Raw genomic sequence first — 21,633 nt, forward strand, 5'->3', positions numbered from 1 at the left:
GGGTGGGAGTGAGCTTAGAAGCAGCAGGTCTGCAGCTGTTCCCTCAACCCCCGTTTTGCCTATCATCACAACCCACTGCTTGGGACAGTTCTCTCAGCACTCTGTCCCAGGAGGGAGTTATGAGGAGACAGGATGCGGAAAACCCTGCCTTACCCCTGAGATATTTCCTCCCACAGAATGTAGTGGCTTGTGGGTTTGGGTCCATCAATCTGGTCTCATGCTTAATCTTTTCACTCTGGCATGGGAAATATTATTCCATATCCTTCTTGAAGAGTAAAACAACTTCCCTATCCAGGCCACTTTCAAAAGCTGGAGATTCTGGGGGTGGAGACTCAGATAAAGCATGCAGGAAGAATTACCCCCCAAAGCCCTCACGTGCATTTGGGTAGAGCATGATTGGAGTTTCTTTGCCTCACCCCTTCCCCCCACCAAGAGGGAAGAGGGGGTGACGCTGTAGACCCCAGCCTGAGATATATGGCAGTGCCAGCTGCCCCCTACCCGCCCTGTCCCCCCTTTCTCCACTCTGCCGATTGATGCCTGTTCTTCAAAACTGTCTCATCACGAACGGATAACCCCCATCCACTGTGGCTCAATTCTGGGCCCCGGGGAGCATGGCAGGGCTATGGATCTCTTCTTCCTCCTCCCGAAAGTAGGCTGGCTTTCCCTGGGAGCTGGGAGCTTGCTGGGCCTTCAGTGGACGCGAGGCTACCGTATGGTTGATGCTCTGGCAGAAGTGGCACTTCTTGGGCTGGGGTGGCCGTTTGCATTCCTTGGCATGATGACCTAGACCTGCACAGTTGTAGCACCTATCTCCCTTTGATCTGCGTTTCTGCATGTTCTTCCCTTTGGGCCGCCTCTCACTCCCAATGCAGGACACCCCACCAGGGCCGGTGACTCGGATAGATTCCAGGCCCTTGGCAGACTTCTTAAAGGTGAACTCTACGGCCTCACCCTCCTTCAGGCTCCGGAAGCCCTCCATGTGCAGCTTACTCTGGTGCACAAAGACATCCGCCAGGGTGAGGGTGGGGTCGAGTGTGACCCCGGACAGGAAGCCGAATCCCATGCGCACGCTGAACCACTTAACAGATGCCGGCTCCGCACAGCAGCTGCGGCTCCTCGGCCGCCCGGGCCGCGTCCTCCTGCACCTCCTCCGGCCACCTGCAAACTGCTGGTTTGACACAGAGCTCACGGTAGTCGGCTGAGCCCACGGCCCCGGGCCCCAGGTCGGCCGGCTGCTGGCCCCAAAGAAGTCTGGAGGCAAAGGGCTATATTTTAAAAATACCCACAGAAGTACTCATGTTGGCATCCAGATTTTATACACACTGACTGCCATTTACTTTAATCAAGCAGTGGCCTCCACTATGTCAGTCTTGGCTGTCATGAAGCAGAAAAAGGAATACTGCCTCATCAGACCCTAGAGAAATTCTATAATGGAACTTAACTCACTAAATGATGGCTAATAATTATATCACATAGTGAGACAATCCACTTGAAAATAAGCTTAGTATAAAGCAATGTGAGTATCAAAAAGAAACATTTTCATTCCCTATTCAAAGGTATCTTGTTTTAAAATGTACCTTATATCTTATTTCTTATCTTCATGTCATGTGCAGGTAGACAAAATCTGGTCTATTCTAAGAAAGTAAGAATATTTTCCAAATTCTAATTTAAGGAAGAAAAGCCAAAACTAAAAATGACAGAGCTTAGTAGAGAAAGAGGTCCACATTCTGAGATATATGTTGTTTAGAATTTCCAATATTGTCAATTACATGTTTTGTTTTTTTTTTAATTTATTTTATTTTTGGCTGCGTTGGGTCTTCATTGCTGCACACAGGCTTTATCTATTTGCAGCGAACGGGGGCGACTCTTCGTCGTGATGTGTGAGCTTCTCATTGTGGTGGCTTCTCTTGTTGCGGAGCACGGGCTCTAGGCAAGCAGGCTTCAGTAGTTGTGGCGCACGAGCTTAGTTGCTCCGCAGCATGTGGGATCTTCCCGGCCCAGGGCTCAAACCGTGTCCACTGCATTGGCAGGCGGATTCTTAACCACTGTGCCATCAGGGAAGCCCTACGTGTAAGTGCTGAATGCACAAAGTTGCTCAACTACTTAGCAAAAATATATAATTTATCACGGAAATGCTTACACACACAAACACACACACAGACATACAAAGAGAAGCCTCTCAAAATTTTAGGCATCAGAGAGAAGAAAGCCATAGTGATTTTTTCCACTTGAGATTAAAAGCATTTATCATTTGCACTATACATTTAGCAATTTATCTTTCTTTTATATCTCATATTCTCAACTCAATCATAGGGTCAAGAATTATTCTTAGAATCTGTACTCCCACAACAGTGAGTAGGGTGCCCTGTACAATGACAGCTCCTAATGACTGTTACACACACCTAAGACAAACTATTGTCTAATTAGGAAAGGAGGGAATCAGAAATGATAAGAGTTAACACTGGAAAGCCCCAGAATGATCATTACTCTTGAATTTCCTAATATTAAAGTAGATGTATTCGTATTTAGAGAAAAAGGTCATTTGAAAATAGACTATGAGTAAAAAAGAAAGCCTAGCTCTTTAGTTCTATACAATAACAAAATCTTACTCTAAAATTCCCTTTTCAAAATATGAGTTCTTGAAGACAAAAAAAAAAAAAAAAAGACACTGTTAGTCTAGAAATGTTTTCTGTTACATTGTCCTAAAACACAGTCAAATGTTTATTTTGCCTTTTATTCTTATTTCTTTACGTTCCCTATGTAGACTCTTGAGGCGAATAGGAGTGTTCTGTTTCTATTACCTTTAAAAATGAGAAAAAGAAGTGGTAAATAAGGATACAGAGAAGAGTCCTTGGTCTTTTCTCTGTCACGCTGTCCACAAATAGCTGAGGGAGGTGACGGAAGAGAGGTCAAGAGACTGAGACAGACCTGGGTCCACCTCCACCATTTCCTAGTTGAAAAGGAAATTCTTAGAAAGTTGTTAGCCCTGCACCTCAAACATAGTAAGGATACAATGAGGTCATCTATTAATATTTTATCACTTTTGACACAATGTATAAAATACCCTGTTTTTTGATAATTCTCCATATGAGAATATATCAGGAGGATTTTGCTTTTTATTGATAGCATGATAGACTTTTATAGAACTTTCACAGATACTCTTTTGAAACCACTTCAAACTCTGGAATCACTACTTTTTCACAGCTTCTCCCTTCTCCTCCAGTCCCAACTCCCTCAACTAACGTCACAGCCAGGACTGTATCAGGACGGCTCTGTAGCCATCGGCCATCTGCCATCTAGAACAGCCTTCCAGGACTCTCCATTCCATTAACTATCTTTAAAACTCAGCTAAAAATATTCTCTTCTTCCTTGCCTTATATATTTTAACTCCTCCCTGCCAGGGATTTTAACTTTGTAACCTAATGGTTTTTTAGCCTTATTTTTTTTCTAATATCAATATAAATATTCAATTTAATTCACCCCATAGATGATGATACATTAAATACAGGTATAACAAATTAGCCTTAGTTCATGATGTCAATGACTTTTTTAAAACAACCATTACATCATGAAATAATGCAATCAGTGCTTTTAGATAGCTGAAAAAAATTGCAAACTACAAAAGATGTGAAATTAAGACATTTCATTAAAGAATGTACTGAGAAAGAGATGTGGAACTAGGATATAATTTTGAAGTTAAATTGGGAAGGAAAGTCACTAAGGTAGCCAGATACCTGACAACCACTTACAAGGAATCGGCTCTGTTCAAGTCACTGGGTTAAAAACTAGAGGGTTGAAGACTCCAAGTGTATAATCTAATAATACACATAAATGTAATATGAGCTGTAATTTTCAAGAAGAATAAAGTTGGAGGTCTCACACTTCCTGGTTTCAAAACTTAACTACAAAGCTACATTAAAACAGTGTGGTACTGGTATAAAGGCAAACATACAGACTTTTGGAATAAAATAGAGAGCCTAGTAATAAGCCCTCACATATATGGTCAAATGATTTTCGACAAGGGTGCCAAGACCATTTAATGTGGAAAGGGCAGTGCTTTCAACAAGTAGTGCTGGGAAAACGGTGTGTTTACATGCAAAAGAGTAAAGCTGGGCCATTACCTTTATACCACTTGCAAAAATTCAGTCAAAAGGGATCAAAGATCTGAAGAGTTAAAACTATAAACTCTTAGAAATAAAGAGGAAAAGCTTCATGACATTGAATTTGGCAATGATTTCTTTGATATGAAACCAGAAACACAGACAACTAAAGAAAACTTATTGGAGTTAAAAATTAAAACCTTCACTGTGTTAAAGGACACTATCATAAAGTTAAAAGGCAACCTACAGAATGGGAGAAAATATTTGCAGATCATATCTGGTGAGGGATTAATATCCAGAATATATAAAGAACTCTTTATAATTCAACAGCAATAATAACCAGTGCAAATTAAAAAACGGCAAATAGACATTTATCAAAAGAAGATATACTAATGGTCAATAAGAACACAAAGACACTCAGCATCATTAATCATAAAGGAAATGCAAATCAAAAACAATACCACTCCACACCTATTTAGATGGCTATTTTTTAAAAAAAAAGGCATTAAAGAACAAACAGAAAAAGCAAAACAGAAAATAGCAAGTCTTGGTTAGGATGTGGAAAAATTGGAATCCTTATGCATTCCAGGTGGAAATATAAAATGCTGTAGCCACTGTGAAAAATGTTTTGGAAGTCCCTCAAAAAATTAAACATAGGATTGTCAGATGATCCAGCAATTTTACTTCTGGGTACATACCCCAAAGAACTGAAAACAGGGACTTGAACAGATATTTATACCACGTGTTCATAGCAGTATTATTCACAATAGTTGAAAGAAAGAAACAACCTGAGTGTCCATGAACAGATGAATGGGTAAGCAAAATGTGATATATACACACAATGGAATATTATTGAGCATTAAAAAAGGAAGAAAATTCTGACACATGCTACAACATGGTTGAAACTTAAAGACATGATGCTAAGTAAAATAAGCCAAACAAAAGAAGACAAATATTGTATGATTCCACTTATATGAGATACTCTGAAATAATAGCAATTATACATATTGGTCTCTGCTCCCAGTTCCTGGCACAGAGATCCTAAAAACCATGCAATTTCCTGAGCAATAAGAGCACTAGGGTCATCTTTTGTTTTAATATTTGGTCTTTGACTCTAGTTCTTGACATGGAGCTCCCAAATCCCTTTGAATTTCCTGGGTGATAGGAGTGTCTTCTGTTCTATTGAGGTGACTCTAGGTTGGCAGCTGTACAGGGGGTTGTCACCAGAAAGACCAAGCCCTGATTAGAAATTTGGAACTTTCAGGCGTCCCTGTTCGGCAGAGAGGGGAGAGGGTCTGGAAATGGAGTTAATGATCCATTATGCCTTCTTGGTGAAGCCTACATAAAAATCCCCAAAGTGTGGGGTTTGGAGAGCTTCAGGATGGCTGAACACATGGAAGTTCTGGGAGAGTGCTACACCCAGAGAGGCCATGGAAGTTCATGCCCCGTCCTGAATACCTTACTCTGTGCATCTTCTCCACCTGGATGTTCACCTGTATCCTTTATCAAATCCTTTAAAAAACTGGTAAATTTAAGTAAGTGTTTCCCTGAGTTCCGTGAGCCACTCTAGCAAATTAATTGAATCTGTACAGGGGGTCGTGGAAAGTCAGCTTTACGGCTAATAAATCAGAAAAAAAGGTGAAAACTTGGACTTGCTATTGGCATCTATAGTGGGGTGGGAGCAGACTTGGAGGACTGAATCCTTAACTTGTGGGATCAGATAGTGTCAGAATTGAGTTAAATTGTAGGATACCCAGCTGGTGTTGCAGAGAATCACTTAGTGGGGGAAAACCCATGCCTTGTGTTAGAAGCGCTGTGAGTTTGGTCATAGTGTGAGAGTAAAGGAGAAACACAGGAGTACTGTAGGTTTTTCCTACTCAGGGATCTAGAGTAGTCAAATTCATAGAGGTAGAAAGTAGAATGGTGGTTGTCAGGGGCTGCGGTGGTTGCAGGGGCGGAAGGAGAGTTCTTGTTTCATGGGTACAGTTTGGAAAGGTGAAAAAGGCAGATGGTGGTGATGATCGCCAATAATGTAAATGTACTTTACACTACCAAACTGTGCACTTGAAAATGATAAAATAGTAAATTTTATGTACATTTTACCACATTAAAAAATGATTTTCAAACGCACAGAATAGATACAATTGAGAAATTTACATTAAAAAATACACATATATGTTATAAGTAATCAGAGAAGTGCAAATTAAAATAGTGAGATTTTGGGCTTCCCTGGTGGCGCAGTGGTTGAGAGTCCGCCTGCCGATGCAGGGGACACGGGTTCGTGCCCCGGTCTGGGAGGATCCCACATACCGCGGAGCGGCTGGGCCCGTGAGCCATGGCCGCTGAGCCTGCGCGTCCGGAGCCTGTGCTCTGCAACGGGAGAGGCCACAGCAGTGACAGGCCCGCGTACCGCCAAAAATAAATAAATAAATAAAATAAATAAATAAAATAGCGAGATTTTAATTCACCCATCAGATTGTATGTATACACACACACACACGTACACACGAATGAATTTGTTGGACGTAAATTTTCTTTTTGTTCAAGGGAGTCCTGCCTTTGAAAGTGCAATATACATTTACTGTTAACATTAAAACCGTTGATAACCCCACAATGTAATTCTTGGTTTCTAGCCTAGAAAGCATTTGTTCATAAAGAGCCATAAACAAAGACTTTCATTATGGGATTGTTTTGCAATAGGAATTAAAAAAAAAAAAAAGATCCTAGTGTCCCTAACCATTTTACTGAACAAATGAATAGTAGTAAATCTGTATTATGAAATACTTATATTGTGGTTAAAACAAAAGCTATATACTTATACACATACATATGTAGGAAATGGAGGTATTTTCCAGACGTATTAAGTAATAAAAGAAGCTGCTAAAAAATGCATAGAATAAAATATTGTATTAAAAAATACCCAAACCCAAAACACATCTCACTAAAACATATACTTCCCATTTTGTTTGTAAATTTTTGTAAAAAAATTTTTTAAAGTTGTGGTTGGAAAATTTAACACTGTACTAATACTGTTGGAAATCAAATAAGGAATTAAATATTCCAATCTTCTGTACTTTAACAAAGTAAACAATCTTTATTATCTTTGTACATATAATACAAAACTATGCATATATATAATTTTATGTAACATTATATAGTGTTTATAATATCAATAGCTTCCTATTACTTTTGTTGATATCTCTTTTCATTATTTATTATTATTTTTTTTATTGGGGTATAGTTGCTTTACAATGTTCTGTTTCTGCTGTACAGCAAAGTGAATCAGCTATACGTATACATATATCCCCTCTTTTTTGGATTTCCTTCCCATTTAGCTCACCACAGAGCACTGAGTAGAGTTCCCTGTGCTATACAGTAGGTTCTCATTAGTTATCTATTTTATACATAGTAGTGTATATATGACAATCCCAATCTCCCAATTCATCCCACCCTTCATTTCCCCCCTTGGTGTCCATATATTTGTTCTCTACATCTGTGTCTCTATTTGTGCTTTGCACATAGGTTCACCTATACCATTTTTGTAGATTCCACATATATGCGTTAATATACGATATTTGTTTTCCTCTTTAGTTGCTATAACTTAAAGTACTTTTCTGTTTTTGAGATTTGTATTTGACAAACTCTGGAGTGTTAGAATAAATATGTTAGTAAATATCATTGTATATTTTGAAATATTTTCACAAGAAAAATTCTAAGGGCTAGGAACACTGATTAAAAGCTATAAATGTTTTGTTGAATAATATTCCAGTGGTATTCGAGAATTTACTCCAAATGTATCATGTGAGCATATTGCCTATTGCCTTCAAACCAACTTAGCCAATATTGGGTATGATTATTAACTTTTTTTTCTGACTTGGAAATCATAAATGGTATTCATTGCTGTTTAATTTGCAGTATTTTTCAATTTCAAAGGTGAAAAAATATCCAATATTGTGGTCTTCCAAATATATATTCTCTTCTGGGATTTTTTCCTTTGCTTATTTTTCAAGGAGGTCTTACTATCATAGTTATCAAGTTATAGGAATATAATATAGATATTCCTAATTTACTATTATAGTGTCAATTTTCCATTGACTCTGCTTTTTCGCTTTTTTAAAATTTTATTAATAGTGCTATTATTATACAATAGTATTAATATCATTATTACTATCATTTTCAGAAAAGCTATCTTCTTTGTCCCCCATTATTAAATAAAACATAATACTGAGCCATGCACAAATCATAACAACAGAGCTTTATCTACCTGTACAAAGTATAGACATCTGTTTAACTTGCAGCCAAATCAACAACTGAAATACTACCAAAATCTGAAGGCTTCTACTTCCCCTTTCAGTTAGTTCTTGTTATTTGTTACACTATAAATTAATTTTATACACACAATTCTTTTGACATTTTATAATCTTTGAATTATCTTTTCTCACCTCGAATTTTAGAAAGATGCAATGGCCTCCAATGTCAGACAAATACTCAAGTTTACTTTATACTGATTCTCACTGTTTGATTTTGGGTGCTAGTCAACTTGAACATACAAACTCTTGGGAATGTAGCAAAAGTAGTCAAAACTCTACTTAAAATATCAATTTATTAAGTGACTATGTACATGGAATTACTTACATTCAAATAAAATGATCAGATATATTAATTGGGAAATAATTGGCTTTATTTATCCCTTACTTCAAGTACTAGTTCACAAACTTTACCTGTAGCTATGCTATTACTGTCTTTTATCATCACCAAAGCCACATTTTTTTTTCCGTCTAGGTACTTCCTAATAAACACCTCATTTTTACTCCTGGCCAAGTTCTTTAAGATAGATATACTTTTTAATCCATATATGCTGCTATTCCTATAAGTTTTATTATTATGAGGCACAATTTGTAAAATTTTGTACAAAATTGTGTATGAGGCACAATTTTGTAAAAGTTTTATTATTATGAGACACATTTGTAAAATATATGGACTGGTGTTAGTTGTTCTTTTGTTTGTTTCTTTGCTTCTTGTTTTGTCCTGGAGGTTTATTTTCATGATCCCTAAATACTTAAGTATAGCCAGTTGATATATTACACATTGATATATCTAGCCGCTAAAAGGATTGATACCAGTATGTAGCTTTGCAATTGTGAGATCACTTTCTTATAAAAAATAATTACCAACTCTGGGTTAAATAAATATATCTGGCTCTTTTTCTTTAAACCAGCTCTATCAGATGACATCTAAGTGTATCGAGACGTTTCATTTATTGACATTATTTTAGGCCAATGTGTCATCTGGGCATTGTGTTTTGTTGTACAAAATATTATAATAATTGTTATTATACCCCTTAATATATGAGATTTTTGGAGAGAGATGAATAGACAAAGACTATAATTAAGGGAAAACTTTTGGAAAAACATTTTATATCCTGGAATATTTGGTAACTCTCTTCTCTCTTGTGCCTTAACAAAATGGAAGATACTTGGTGTAAACATATTTAAATTACCCGCTGTTTAGGGTAGTTTAATTTCCCTCCATTACATAGGGCAGTGTAACATCCTTTATGATGACCTCAAATTTATTTGTGCTTAGTGCCTATCAGAAGTTCATATATAGCTGGACTCCTTATCTCAGCTCAAATCCACTGTTACACCCATGCTTTGGTCTCTATCTCTCCAAGAGATTCAAAGTTAGAGATCCAAAGAGCTGCCTCACCTCCTTGGCTCTTCTTTCATGATGTTACAGCAAAAACACCTCTGCTGCTTAAGTTCCTACCTCAACTCCTCATTTTCTCTTCTCAGCACCTATCCATTTCTCATTATCTAATAATTACCATGGAAAGTTTTAAATTGATCTAAAATTAATTTTGTTATTTGGTGAGGGGTACAGATGTAATTCATCTGACAAAAAATAAGTTGTCCCTGGTCAGTTGTATATAATCCTTTCTTCTCTTTTGTGTTTACTTCTATATTTTAAATTTTCTATTAGAGATAAAATTCTGATTTTTATTCTATTTTGCAGATAAAAATGCCAGTATTTCTGCTAGTTTTTCACAGCCTTAATTTTTATATGATAAATTTAGTGCCTTTCCCTCAAAATTAGTATTCGATAACCTTCCCTTGTTATTATTCTGTATATATCAAATATATTTTAAAAATATATATATATATATACATATATATATAATATATTTGCTACATTGTTGGAAAATATCTTTTGAGATTTTTAGTGGGAACACTGTAACTGTGTACGTAAATGTGAGGAGAATAATTTATTTGTTTGCTTACGCAATGCCTGCCTGTGGCAGCTGGATTAAATTCCTTACTTCTTTTCAATGTTTTTCATCACTATATAATTTTGAAAATTTACCAAAATTTTTATCAGACTCTTAAAGGGATAACTGATGGTTGAGTGAGGGTAAAAGGATTCTGTTAACCAGAACTAGAAGGAAAATTTAAATATATGCACAGTTTTTACTTATACTTCAAAAAAAATTTTTATGCAAGTCATTAGGAAACTGTTAGCATAGAAATAAACAGCATTCATAAGTGAAATGTGTGTTGACCCTCTGAGAGCTATGCCATTTTAACTGCTAAGCTATACCTAGAAAAGGGATTGCTTTCAAAGGAAATCATAACCCCAAATAAAAGAATAAGTGGCATAATGTGGACAATATCATTGCTTGAGGACGTTTCAGAATTTAAGGTTCTTTTGAATACTTTTGAATAGCTCCATTATAAACTTAAAATTAAGCAAAGTAATTTGGTGTTCAATAGTCATTTCAGGCACAGAAAGCATTGGATAGAGACTGAGAAAAAGGAGCTCTTTTCCTAGGTCTGCTACTTGAAAATTCCAGGTTATTTCTGTTCCTCATCTTGACCACATAAAAAATAGAGATGATGATTAGAACTGTGACCAATCTGCATTTGAGACATTAGGCAGATTAACCCAAATTTGAACTCTATCAGTTGAGGTAATTGTAGTAAAATTGCTCATCATATCATTATATTTATACCCTCCTATATTAGTACAGGTTTTACTTTAAAAAAAAAATCTGTGCAGTCTTAATAAAGTATCAGGTTTTCAGAGAATATCCCATACAGCTACAAAATGCATGAAATCATGGGGTAAGTACCATTTATTCTGATCTGCTGGGAAGTACATTGATGAAATGAAGACATGGCTTTTTAGAAGACTAAGGACTGCTTCCAGGCAGTAGTTACATTTTCTATAGCATTAAAAAAAAAAAAATCTTTCACTCTCTTCAATTTAAAAATGGTTTTCAAGTCTCAAGTGTTCTGTTAGATATGCCAATCTGGAAACCCAGAATGAAGGAGAAAGTGAAAGAAGAGTTAGACTATAAAGCTGCTAATACATTAGCTAATTCTTTCATGAAACATTTTCAACATAGGATATTAAATCACCTTTTTCCTGTTCATTTCCTGTTCAGTTAGCTTTTGAGTCTGATGAGCTTCAAAGACCAGATGGAAAAGCAAGGCCCAAAAAGACTGACTTATAAGCACACAGTTTAAAAATTCAGCAGAAGAAGTAGCGTTGCTCCTAAGATCTCTCGTAGGCTCTAGCTAGTTTCTGTGATGTTGTAATAAAAACTAAAAATAAAGAGAGAGAAAGAAGAAGAGAGAGAAGAGAGGAAGAGGGAAAAGAGAAAGAGAAAGAAAAAAAAAAGGAAAAAAACCCAGGATGGAATAGAGTTTTAAGAAATGAATTAAATGGCTTTTTGAGGATTTTAAAACAGCTGCAGAAAATATCCTTCTTTTTGCCTATTGATGGCAGCAGCAAATTATAGGTTTATTTTCCACACCATTCTTCAGTCAGTGTCAGTGATGACCCTATGTGCAATATTCAAAAATATGATCCTCTTTATTCCCTAGTGGGGTCCACATTCAATGAGGGAGAATTTCGGAGGAGCCCCGCCTTGATTTCATGCAGTGTGTTGAGCCAATTGGTCATGACTGGGTATTAGGTGAACTGCTGACCTCACAGTGGATGCAGCTTTCAAAAGTGCTTAACTTAGTAGCAGAGAGTAGCTTACCCCCTGGTGAAATCAGGATCAATACTTATTAAATACTTCATGAGGTCTATTCGTTTCTAAAACAGCCACTTGTCTGCCCTTCCTGTCATGTTCTGAATTAATTTGTTATGTAATACGATTCTTATATTTTATATTAGGTTACTTATAGGCTGAAAAGGGAAAGGCAAACCAGGGATGATGGGGAGGAGGGTTAGTTTGTTATTGTTTTCTCATTAACTATCTCTTCTCCCTTTTCTAAGAGATTGAGTATAACACCCTGCTAGACAATAATTTTATTATTTTCATTCTTCTTCCCTCTTCATTAGTTTTAGGTCTAAACGCACAAGCAAAAGATTAAACATTTGCTATGTACTTTCCTCCTAGTTCTTTGAAAAATGTATAATTATGCTTCTCTGTAACTTTCTTTTTTCCGAACAGTACATCTTGGGCATGAAATTATTATTTTTTAAAATTTTTTATTGGAGTATAGTTGATTTACAATGTTGTGTTAGTTTCAGGTATACAGCAAAGTGAATCAAATATACATATGCATATATCCGTTCTTTTCCCATATAGGTCATTACAGAGTATTGAGTAGAGTTCCCTGTGCTGTACAGTAGGTTCTTATTAGTTATCTTATACATAGTAGTGTGTGTATGTCAATCCCAATTTCCTAGTTTATCCCTCCCCCATCCCTTTCACCCCTGGTAACCATAAGTTTGTTTTCTACATCTGTGATTCTGTTTCTGTTTTGTAAACAAGTTCATTTGTACCTTTTTTTTTTTTTTTTTAGATTCCACAGGCATGGAATTATTTACATGGTTGTATGACATTCCCTGTATGGGGAAATTTTTAACACATTTCTTATTGATTGGCATTTGAGTGTTTCTAAAGCGTTGGTCATTTTAAATAATACTCCTGTAAACATTCTTGAACATCCTTGTATATGTCTATATATTTGAGTATTTCCATTGGTGAAATTAACAGACTTGGAATGCTGGTTTATAAGTGCATTTTAAAGGCTATATCAATTTAGACTTCATCAGTACTGTACAAAAGTGTCTGTTTCCCTTACTCTACAAATAGCATGCAATGCTAGCAGTCTTTGAAATCTTCAACAGTTGCACAGTGACTTTTCATTGCTCTATTTACTTGTGTAGTACCACATGGTAAAATAACTTTATTATTGATAATAATGCACATGATGCAAGATCATATGATAGAAAAAATAGAAATCAATAAATGTGGTGCCTAATTATTCTAACTCAATCATTAAATCTTTCCTTGTCTATCTTTCCAGACTTTTATAATTCAGGAACACCCAAAACTTTGCAAATATTTTAAACTTTTTCTTAATTTTATAGCGCTCCAGTTTACTTTTATTTTTCAAGTGAAGCATATTTCATTAAATATTTTGTGTGAAATTATTTAACTTATGTGGGAAAAAAAAACCAACAACTGAGCCCTTTATTCCTCAGGTCAAAATAAGTAATAAAAATTGGTTTCTTTGTCGTTTGACTGCATTGTTTGCAGTAAGATTTGAAGACCTAAAGTCTATTTTTTAAAGTTATTTTTTTAGTTGTGTTATTCAAAGAATATTTATTCTCTAGGGAAGCATTCCACCACTCAATATTTCATGTCTAGAAAGGAGTAGAGTCATTTCTATTTAAGTTTATCCTTACCTACATAATATGTGTCACATCTTATATTGTAAAATATAATATGATTTTGCATAAGTGACATGCCACAATATGGTGTCTAAAATTTAAAGTAAAAACCTTTATTTTGGGTTCTGATATTTACAGTCAGTTTTGATAGTAAAATAATATGATAAAAACAAATGTAATAAAGTAAAATATAAAGTATTGGTAATTCCATGTAGATAATTTTATTTTTAAATTTTCTATCAATAATATTTAAAATTATTTTGATTATTACTTTAATCCAATGTTAAAATGCAATTAATATAATCCTATTGTAATTTTTAAACTAATTTTTTTTCACCTTGAAAGTACTTGGTTCTAGTATTGAAACAAACAAAAATGTTTGAAACAATTAATTATTTCTCCTTTATTTTTAAGAAGAATAGTGTGTTGATATTTCCCAATGATAAGATTAGTCTTCTCTAAGCGTATAATTGTGGTTGGTTTAGCTAACCATTTAAAAAATATTTCAACAATTATTTTTGACTAATATGGGTATACTGAAATAATTTTCCTAAAGATTTTTTTAAAGCAACAATATTAAGGATTCTAAAATAATAACAATATTTATTTCATACTTTATACTAATCTCATGGGTTTAGTCTGTTTGTTACTTGTTATCTTCACTGTCTTTTGCTAATAAAGAAGCATTATTTTTAATTTTTGTATAATTAAGAAAACTGATCCTCAAAGAGAATAAATGACTGCCCAAGACTCTAAAAGCAATAAAGACCCAAAAGTAAAGCAGAGTTCCCTTCAAAGTTAAACCTGAGAGAGAGAGAGAGAGAGAGAAGGGGAGGGAGAAAGAGCATGTGTGTGCACACATGCGTGTGTATGTTCATGCTAAGATAGACATTTGAGTTGCTTGGAACGGCCACATTTTAAATGTATTTTTTTTAAGAAAAAGAAATAAAAGTCAAGTAGTAGGAAAATGGGAATATTATGGAAATTCAGCAGACTAAAAGCAATGTGAATATGTGGATACAGTGGAACAAAGTGGACAACTTACAGTTTTGATATGCGACTGAATATATTTGGAATGTCAAATGAAATCATAACTTCGGTAAAATTTTGAAATTTCAAAAAATAATGTAAAAATTATTCAAAGGTGAAAATGATTGAGTACTAGGTAGGAAGTCATCTGAATTTTGTCCTTCACTCTATTCATTTGTGTCTCTCTTTGATATCCATTTACCAATGTAGCATCCAGATTTTCTACATGTTCATTCCTCTGTTACAACTGTATCTCCTATGACTCTATCACTTTATAAAACACAACTTTTACTCATTCATAGTTTGATAACTTTGCTCAGTATTGTCCCCATACTTGAGATGTCCTTTCTTCAATTATTACATCAACTATTTCCAATGCTCTGAGTGCAAAAAATAATTTTCTTCTGGTTAGTTCCTTAGTCAGTATCTTGCCCAAATAACTGTGATTCCTATAAATTAACCATAGAAAAATAACAACTCCTATTTCCTGAGTGCTTATTATGTGGCTAATCATTTTTAAGTGCTTTGCTTATAATATCTCCTTTATTTCTCAGGAAAACCTGATAAGATAGGTAATATTTTGACCCTCATTTTAAAGATAAATATACTGAGGCCAGAGATGTTAAGTACATTTTTGAAAATTGCGTAACTATTAACTGGCTGAGTCTGCATTGTTTGGCCCATAACTACTTATTATTATTGCCACTTTTAATTCTCATCGACACATAATGAACATTTGTGTCTTCCTAAATAGGTAAATGCTCTTTAAAGCCAACACATAGTTTTGATATTTTTACATTGGTCCTAACACTTAACAGAACTGTGACACAGAGTAGGAGCTTAATAAGACATCAGGGAAAAAATGAATATGTTTTTAATATTAAGAACTCTGTTAAGGGTTATTGAGGAGTTAGAAAAATTATAATACAATTCTCTAGTGATGTGGAATATCTAATTGAATTTACTTATGGTCTTTATATGAAGGAGAAAAAAATGCATGTGACAGCTGTGATATCTGTAAAACCTTTGTCTAAAAAAAATTGGTTCCTTGTGTCTCAATTTCACTGTTTACACTGAATCTTTTTGTTTGTTTGTTTTCATGATTTTTTAAAATTCCAAAAAAGCTATTTTCAACCAAGTTAGCTTTGCTGATATGGTTTTAGTAACTCCTATCTGAAATCATCCACAGGAAACATTTTTTTTTTCTTTATGGCTATTTCAAAAAAGAAAAATACTTAATATCAGTATGAATAACACATGTGCTCATTGCAGCATAATGTTGGTGCAATCTGTGCTTGATACAGTTATAAATAAGCCTTTGAAAGCATTTTTCTGTATTTTAAATAAAGGCTATAGAAAGCCACGAGAAGGATCTAGTCTTGTTAATATCACAAGCTGTTTCCACACCTGCACTAGGAGCAGCTTTAGTACAGCAGCTGTCTGAGTTTGTGTTGGCACATCACTGTCTGCACAGAAACCCCATGGTTTACACAGAAAATGAATAGGCCACAGTTCCAATGGGGGTCTTTAATAATCCTTCCTCTAATGCTACCATGTGTGAGCATTGGGCTTTGAAGTGGTGTGAGGTGTGAAGTTTCAGGAGGATTATACAAAGCCACTCAATTTTGAAAGGTAGAAAAGAACATTAGAAAAAGCTGAGAGTGCCTTTGCTTTCCTCCTGCATGTTGATCAAATGCAGTTTATATTGATATTAGAGCTTCATGTCCAGCATGTGATAGCAAGTGAGGGATTGGTATAATTATGTGATTCACTCCATTCGGCCCCCTTTAACATTGACAAACAAAACCCAGCACAGATGTTTCACTGATTTTATTTACCAAATATTAGCTGTGAAAATATTAACCTGATGGGAACAAATATCTATCCAGTAGTACCTGTGGAGATTAAATCCAGGGAGGAAAAAATTTATACACTGAGCTTACCTATGTATAGATGGGTGGCCACTGGATTTTCAGGAATAAATTTCTTTCTTTCTTTCTTTTTCTTTCTTTCTTTCTTTCTTTCTTTCTTTCTTTCTTTCTTTCTTTCTTTCTTTCTTTCTTTCTTTCTTTCTTCCTTCCTTCCTTCCTTCCTTCCTTCCTTCCTTCCTTCCTTCCTTCCTTCCTTTCTTCCTTTCTTCCTTTCTTCCTTCCTTCCTTCCTTCCTTCCTTCCCTCCTTCCTTCCTGTTTTTTTCTTTTAAATTCACATGAATTGTTGAAAGTATCATCCATGGCAGTCAATTAATCATGGTCCATTAGGCCATGTGCATAATTGACAAGCTATTTGTTGAATGGCGGGAATTCAAGTAAAACTGAGGACTTACACTCCAATAACTTTTTTTAAGGCACTTTAGAGAACACAAAACTCCCTTTTGAGAGTATTCTGAGCATTTTGGGGGGACTACAGTATAATGAAGGTGAGGCAATATAATCCATCACTTGGAAACCTACTGTGTGCAATCACAGAAGCAAAATACTAGGATCTCATCAGCCACTTACTGCCGCACATTTGGATTTGAGTTCAAAAGGTCTTTAAGCATTGGGGATGCCCAATATCAACTTGAGAAATTTTTATCTTCATTACTATATGAAAAAGGAAATAAAACATCTGGATACTCAGTCCAATATACACTTCTCCTTAATAGATCAGGCACTATGCTAAGCACTTCAGAACTGAAGATTAATGATATATGGAACTTAGACCAAAAGACTCATGTTCAAGGGGAGATGATTGACATGTAAACAGAAAGTACACTAACAGCTATAGAGGTATCTTAGAGGAGAGGGTGATTAACCCTTTCAGGAAGTAAAGCAGGGAAGGCCTCTGAGAAGATAACATCTCAAAGCAGGACTTAGAAGAACAGGTAGAACTCTTCTAGGTGGATTAAAAGGCAGAATGAACCATATAGGCAGTGTGTGTTTGTAGACTATATGAAGTTTGGTATTGCGGGAACTCAAAATAAATTGGGAAAGGGTAGAGACACTCGAAAGATGAATCTGCAGAATAGGCAAAAGTCAGATCGTGAAGGATATTTTATTTTTCCTTAAGGATCTCAGAATGAAGAACTATTGATGTGAAAGAAGTCAGAGGTTGGCATGTTTTATATTTGTGTTTGAGGAAGGTGCTTCTGACAGAGTGCAGTGTGAACTGGAGGGAGGCCTAGGTAAGGCTGAATACTTAGAAGGATTTTACTGCAGTGCAAAGTCCAATAATGGGGGAAATGGCAGGAAATGTGCAATAAGAGGGACAAACAAGGCGACATGTAAGAAATGGGTTTGTCAGGGTTTCTTGAAGAGTTGATGGATAAGGAAGAAGTGGGTAACATTTCTCTGAGTTGGTAAATCTTGTAAGTCCTTTTTCATAAGATTCACAGAACATCACCCCCTCTTAAGTTATACAGACAACAGTGACTTCTCTGTCCACTGTTCCGGATTTTTCTAGCCTCTAAACATTCTCCTGATTTTATGCAACAGAACATAAACAAACTATAGCCTTGTAGGACAGAACAACCAATGGCTGGTTCCCGTAGAGCTTGACAAATGTTCTGTGCCTGTCATGGCTTGACGACACAGTTTTAAGCCACAGACTAAAGACGATTGTAGCTACCACTGCCCTCCTTCATGTTAAAACGGCTTGTAGTATTTTGCCCTAATATTGTCAAGAATCACAGTTCCTTTCCCAGAAAACTGCTCTAATTGGATTCAGTGGACCTTGACTGGCTTGTCACAGCTTTGTTCAGGGTGAAGGTGAAATCTTTGAGGAGTTTGCTCCTAAAATCAAGAGCTGGGCATCTTTGATGAGGGCATTTGAGAGTATATATCTTAATGCAATTTTTATATTACTTTTCTTGAACAAAATGATTTTTCTTCTGTATTAAAAAAGAATCCCAATTTTAAATTTGCAACAGGTGGGAAGTTGCTATTAAAAACTACAGCTACACTGCTTATGAAGAATTGGGCATGTGTCCTGAGTGAGCACAGATATGGGAGAAGAATCTCAACTCTGTTAGGTAAGTGCTCTCCTAAAGCTTCTAAAATCTGTACAGTGTACAAAACCATCATTTAAAATAATTTCTGTTGGATTTTCCTAGATAAATGGGAAGCAAATTAATTTACATTTCTCATTCAAATTTCCTCAATTCATAGTTTGGTGGTGGAGCTATTGTCACTTTGAGATTTTATACAATACACACACGAGTATATACATATACAGGTAAGTGTATGAATGCACATACATGTTAAATACTGAAAAACTTTATCAAAAAACTGTATCTGCCTAGGTTACCAAGTAGAAAGTGTGATCACTTTTTGAAAAATGTGAATACACTAATTTTAAAAAATATCTTGATGTCTCAAAAAGTAGAACCAGGATGTCCCAAAGTGTACAAATATTAAATTGTATGAATCATTTGGTTCTAAGTTTCAATGAAGGGAGTTCAACCAAGTTCGTACTTGGTCTATTTCCCAAGAAGCCACAATGATGTATACTAAATAACAGAATCAGTTTGTCTCTTCATTTGTTTACCCAAAAGCAGAAATGTGGCAGGGAGAAACTTGGACATAGGACTTAAATAGTGGCATGTCCAGGCATGAGAAACATAGCTCCCTAAAGAGAAAGTAAATGTTACAACAGAGAGCTCTGTGGAAGGTGAGCCTGTCAGAGTTGGTTCTGCTAAATGAAGAGGCAAAAAGAGAGGCACCTCTGACTTCTCAACTTCATATTAAAAAATTCTACTGCTCACAAACCCAATTCCCTGAGAAGCAGGTTGACATTAAGTCCTCATTCTTTAGAAATTTTAATATTTGGCAAGTTCATGAAGTATGTCACCAGAAATGTAAAAAGCAATTCTCAAGATATGGCACTCTTTCCATTTTGGTCAGGATATAATTCTGTTCTTTTTAATGAGTTGTTTGATTATCACTGTGGGCCTGAGAATACCTGAATTCTGAGGTGCTCTACAGAACGACAACTGAAAGAGCAGGCAGTGATCTTCAAGTAGATCAGCTTCTGAAAGTGGTTTTACTTTCATCCATCACTGGCACTGAATTGTTTATGTGTCCCTTTATTGAGAAAGGGAAAGAGAAGAGATTGGAGTTTTATAAGATTTATATGATTTTAGGTGCTAACTGGAACACCTAAAAGTAAGAGCATGTTCATGACATTTTGCTGTGTTTTTTGTCTACTGTCTGAAAAACTCTCATTCAGAAATGAATTATGATAATACTGTCCTAAGTGGGCTCAGCATGGGGTTGAATAAGTGCTGCTCTTTTGAAAGAAACCAGACTTTCTGAGAAAGAATTAAAATTCTACACTGATGAGAAAACTTTGGATGCTCTAAATCAAACTTCATAAAGAATTTCTTTTAACTGATCTTTACTCTGGTTCCATGATGGGTGGGTGGGAGTGAGGGAGGGAAACTTTCCTACTTCCCTGAAACCCTAAAATTTTTCAGGTATTTTTCCTGTAATGTCTGATTAATGGCACCCTTGATTTTGATTTATATTATCCTATTATTCATTGTATGGGAGAAAAAGAAGTCACTTTTTTTTCAATATAATTTTAAAAATTAGGGCTAGCAGTGATGGAATTTAAAATCAAATTATCCTGTCAGAGTGACAGATAAATCTCAAGATATTCTAATGAAGTTTTCCACTGGCAGGATGCTGAATTTCTCCCTTTCCCCAGACTCCTTTATTCCAGATTTTGACTGTGAGTGACAAGGATCATCTGTGTTTTGAAACCTGTTGCTATCTGTGTCAATTTAGTTCTTATTTAGAAATTCTGGGGTGGCTTCTTTCTTGTTTACTCTAGGTTAAAAGGGAAATATATATACACAGTTGTCAGGTGAGTGCATCTTTTACTATGGAAAGTTGTGGGTAATTACCATATACCTGAACTTGGTTATGTTTAGTAGGTTCACCAGATTCTACCCTTGCCTTTACATATTACTATTCTTAAAGGAATTTCTGCTATGGAAGTGGTATAAATATGACACAATTTTCTTACTATACTGGTCTTTGATTCTTTTTCTTTTTTGTTGTTACTCCAAACAAAATTTGAAATCTTAAGTTTTCACAGTATTGGTTAGACCTCTCGAATTCTAGATTCAGTTAATAATTTTTGTTTTATGTAGTCATGGATTCAGAGACTCTATTTCTGATAGCTAAAAAGAAACTACTCTTTGCTGGCCTTTAAAAGCATGGAACAACAATACTTCCTAAATGAAATAATGGCTATCACTTTATTCCTCTGCAAAAGAACATATCTAAGCTAAGCAAGCAGTATATCAAATGACATTAGATAAGTAACTGAATTGCCAATTGATAGTTTAAAATGTCTGGAGAAAACAAAGGGAGTACAGAAAAAGAATGATTCGTTTTTAAGGGACCCTCTGTATTAAGAGATTGTCTTGGAGTAGAAAGAGCCTTGCAGTATGAGGTTGGCTGTAGACTGAGCCTGTTCCCTGACTCTGATTATACAGGTAGTTCATGACAAGTCGGTTAAGTTTCAGTTTCCACATGAAAACAGGCCAGAAGCTAGTCAAAAGCTCCAGCTATAGTGCAGAACTTTACTTCTTCATAACATTTCTGTCTTTTCATGTTGTAGCAATCCCTACAACAGAGGATATTAACGGGTAAGTGCCTCTTGAGCAACCTGCTTTGGTTACTCAGTTAGTATCTCAAAATGAGGAATGGCGAGGACATTAGGTAATAATTCAAACAACAGATGATACTCAGAAGAAAATGTGGCAGGGCACCTCTGTGTAGGCCCTGAAGAGCTGCACATACTGTACATTAGTTAAGAGTCTTA

The 21,633-nt window shown here is 35.5% G+C and overlaps 1 pseudogene; it reads right to left on the reverse strand.

The window, feature by feature from the left end:
- Positions 1 to 332: 332 nt before the first annotated feature.
- Positions 333 to 3,296, reverse strand: LOC111185532 (protein lin-28 homolog A pseudogene; annotated as a pseudogene).
- Positions 3,297 to 21,633: the final 18,337 nt, after the last annotated feature.

Source organism: Delphinapterus leucas, chromosome 3 (genome assembly GCF_059928025.1).
Source record: "Delphinapterus leucas isolate spDelLeu-1000000601 "Yukka" chromosome 3, BTC_Dleu_Yukka2, whole genome shotgun sequence".
Lineage (NCBI taxonomy): Eukaryota > Metazoa > Chordata > Mammalia > Artiodactyla > Monodontidae > Delphinapterus > Delphinapterus leucas.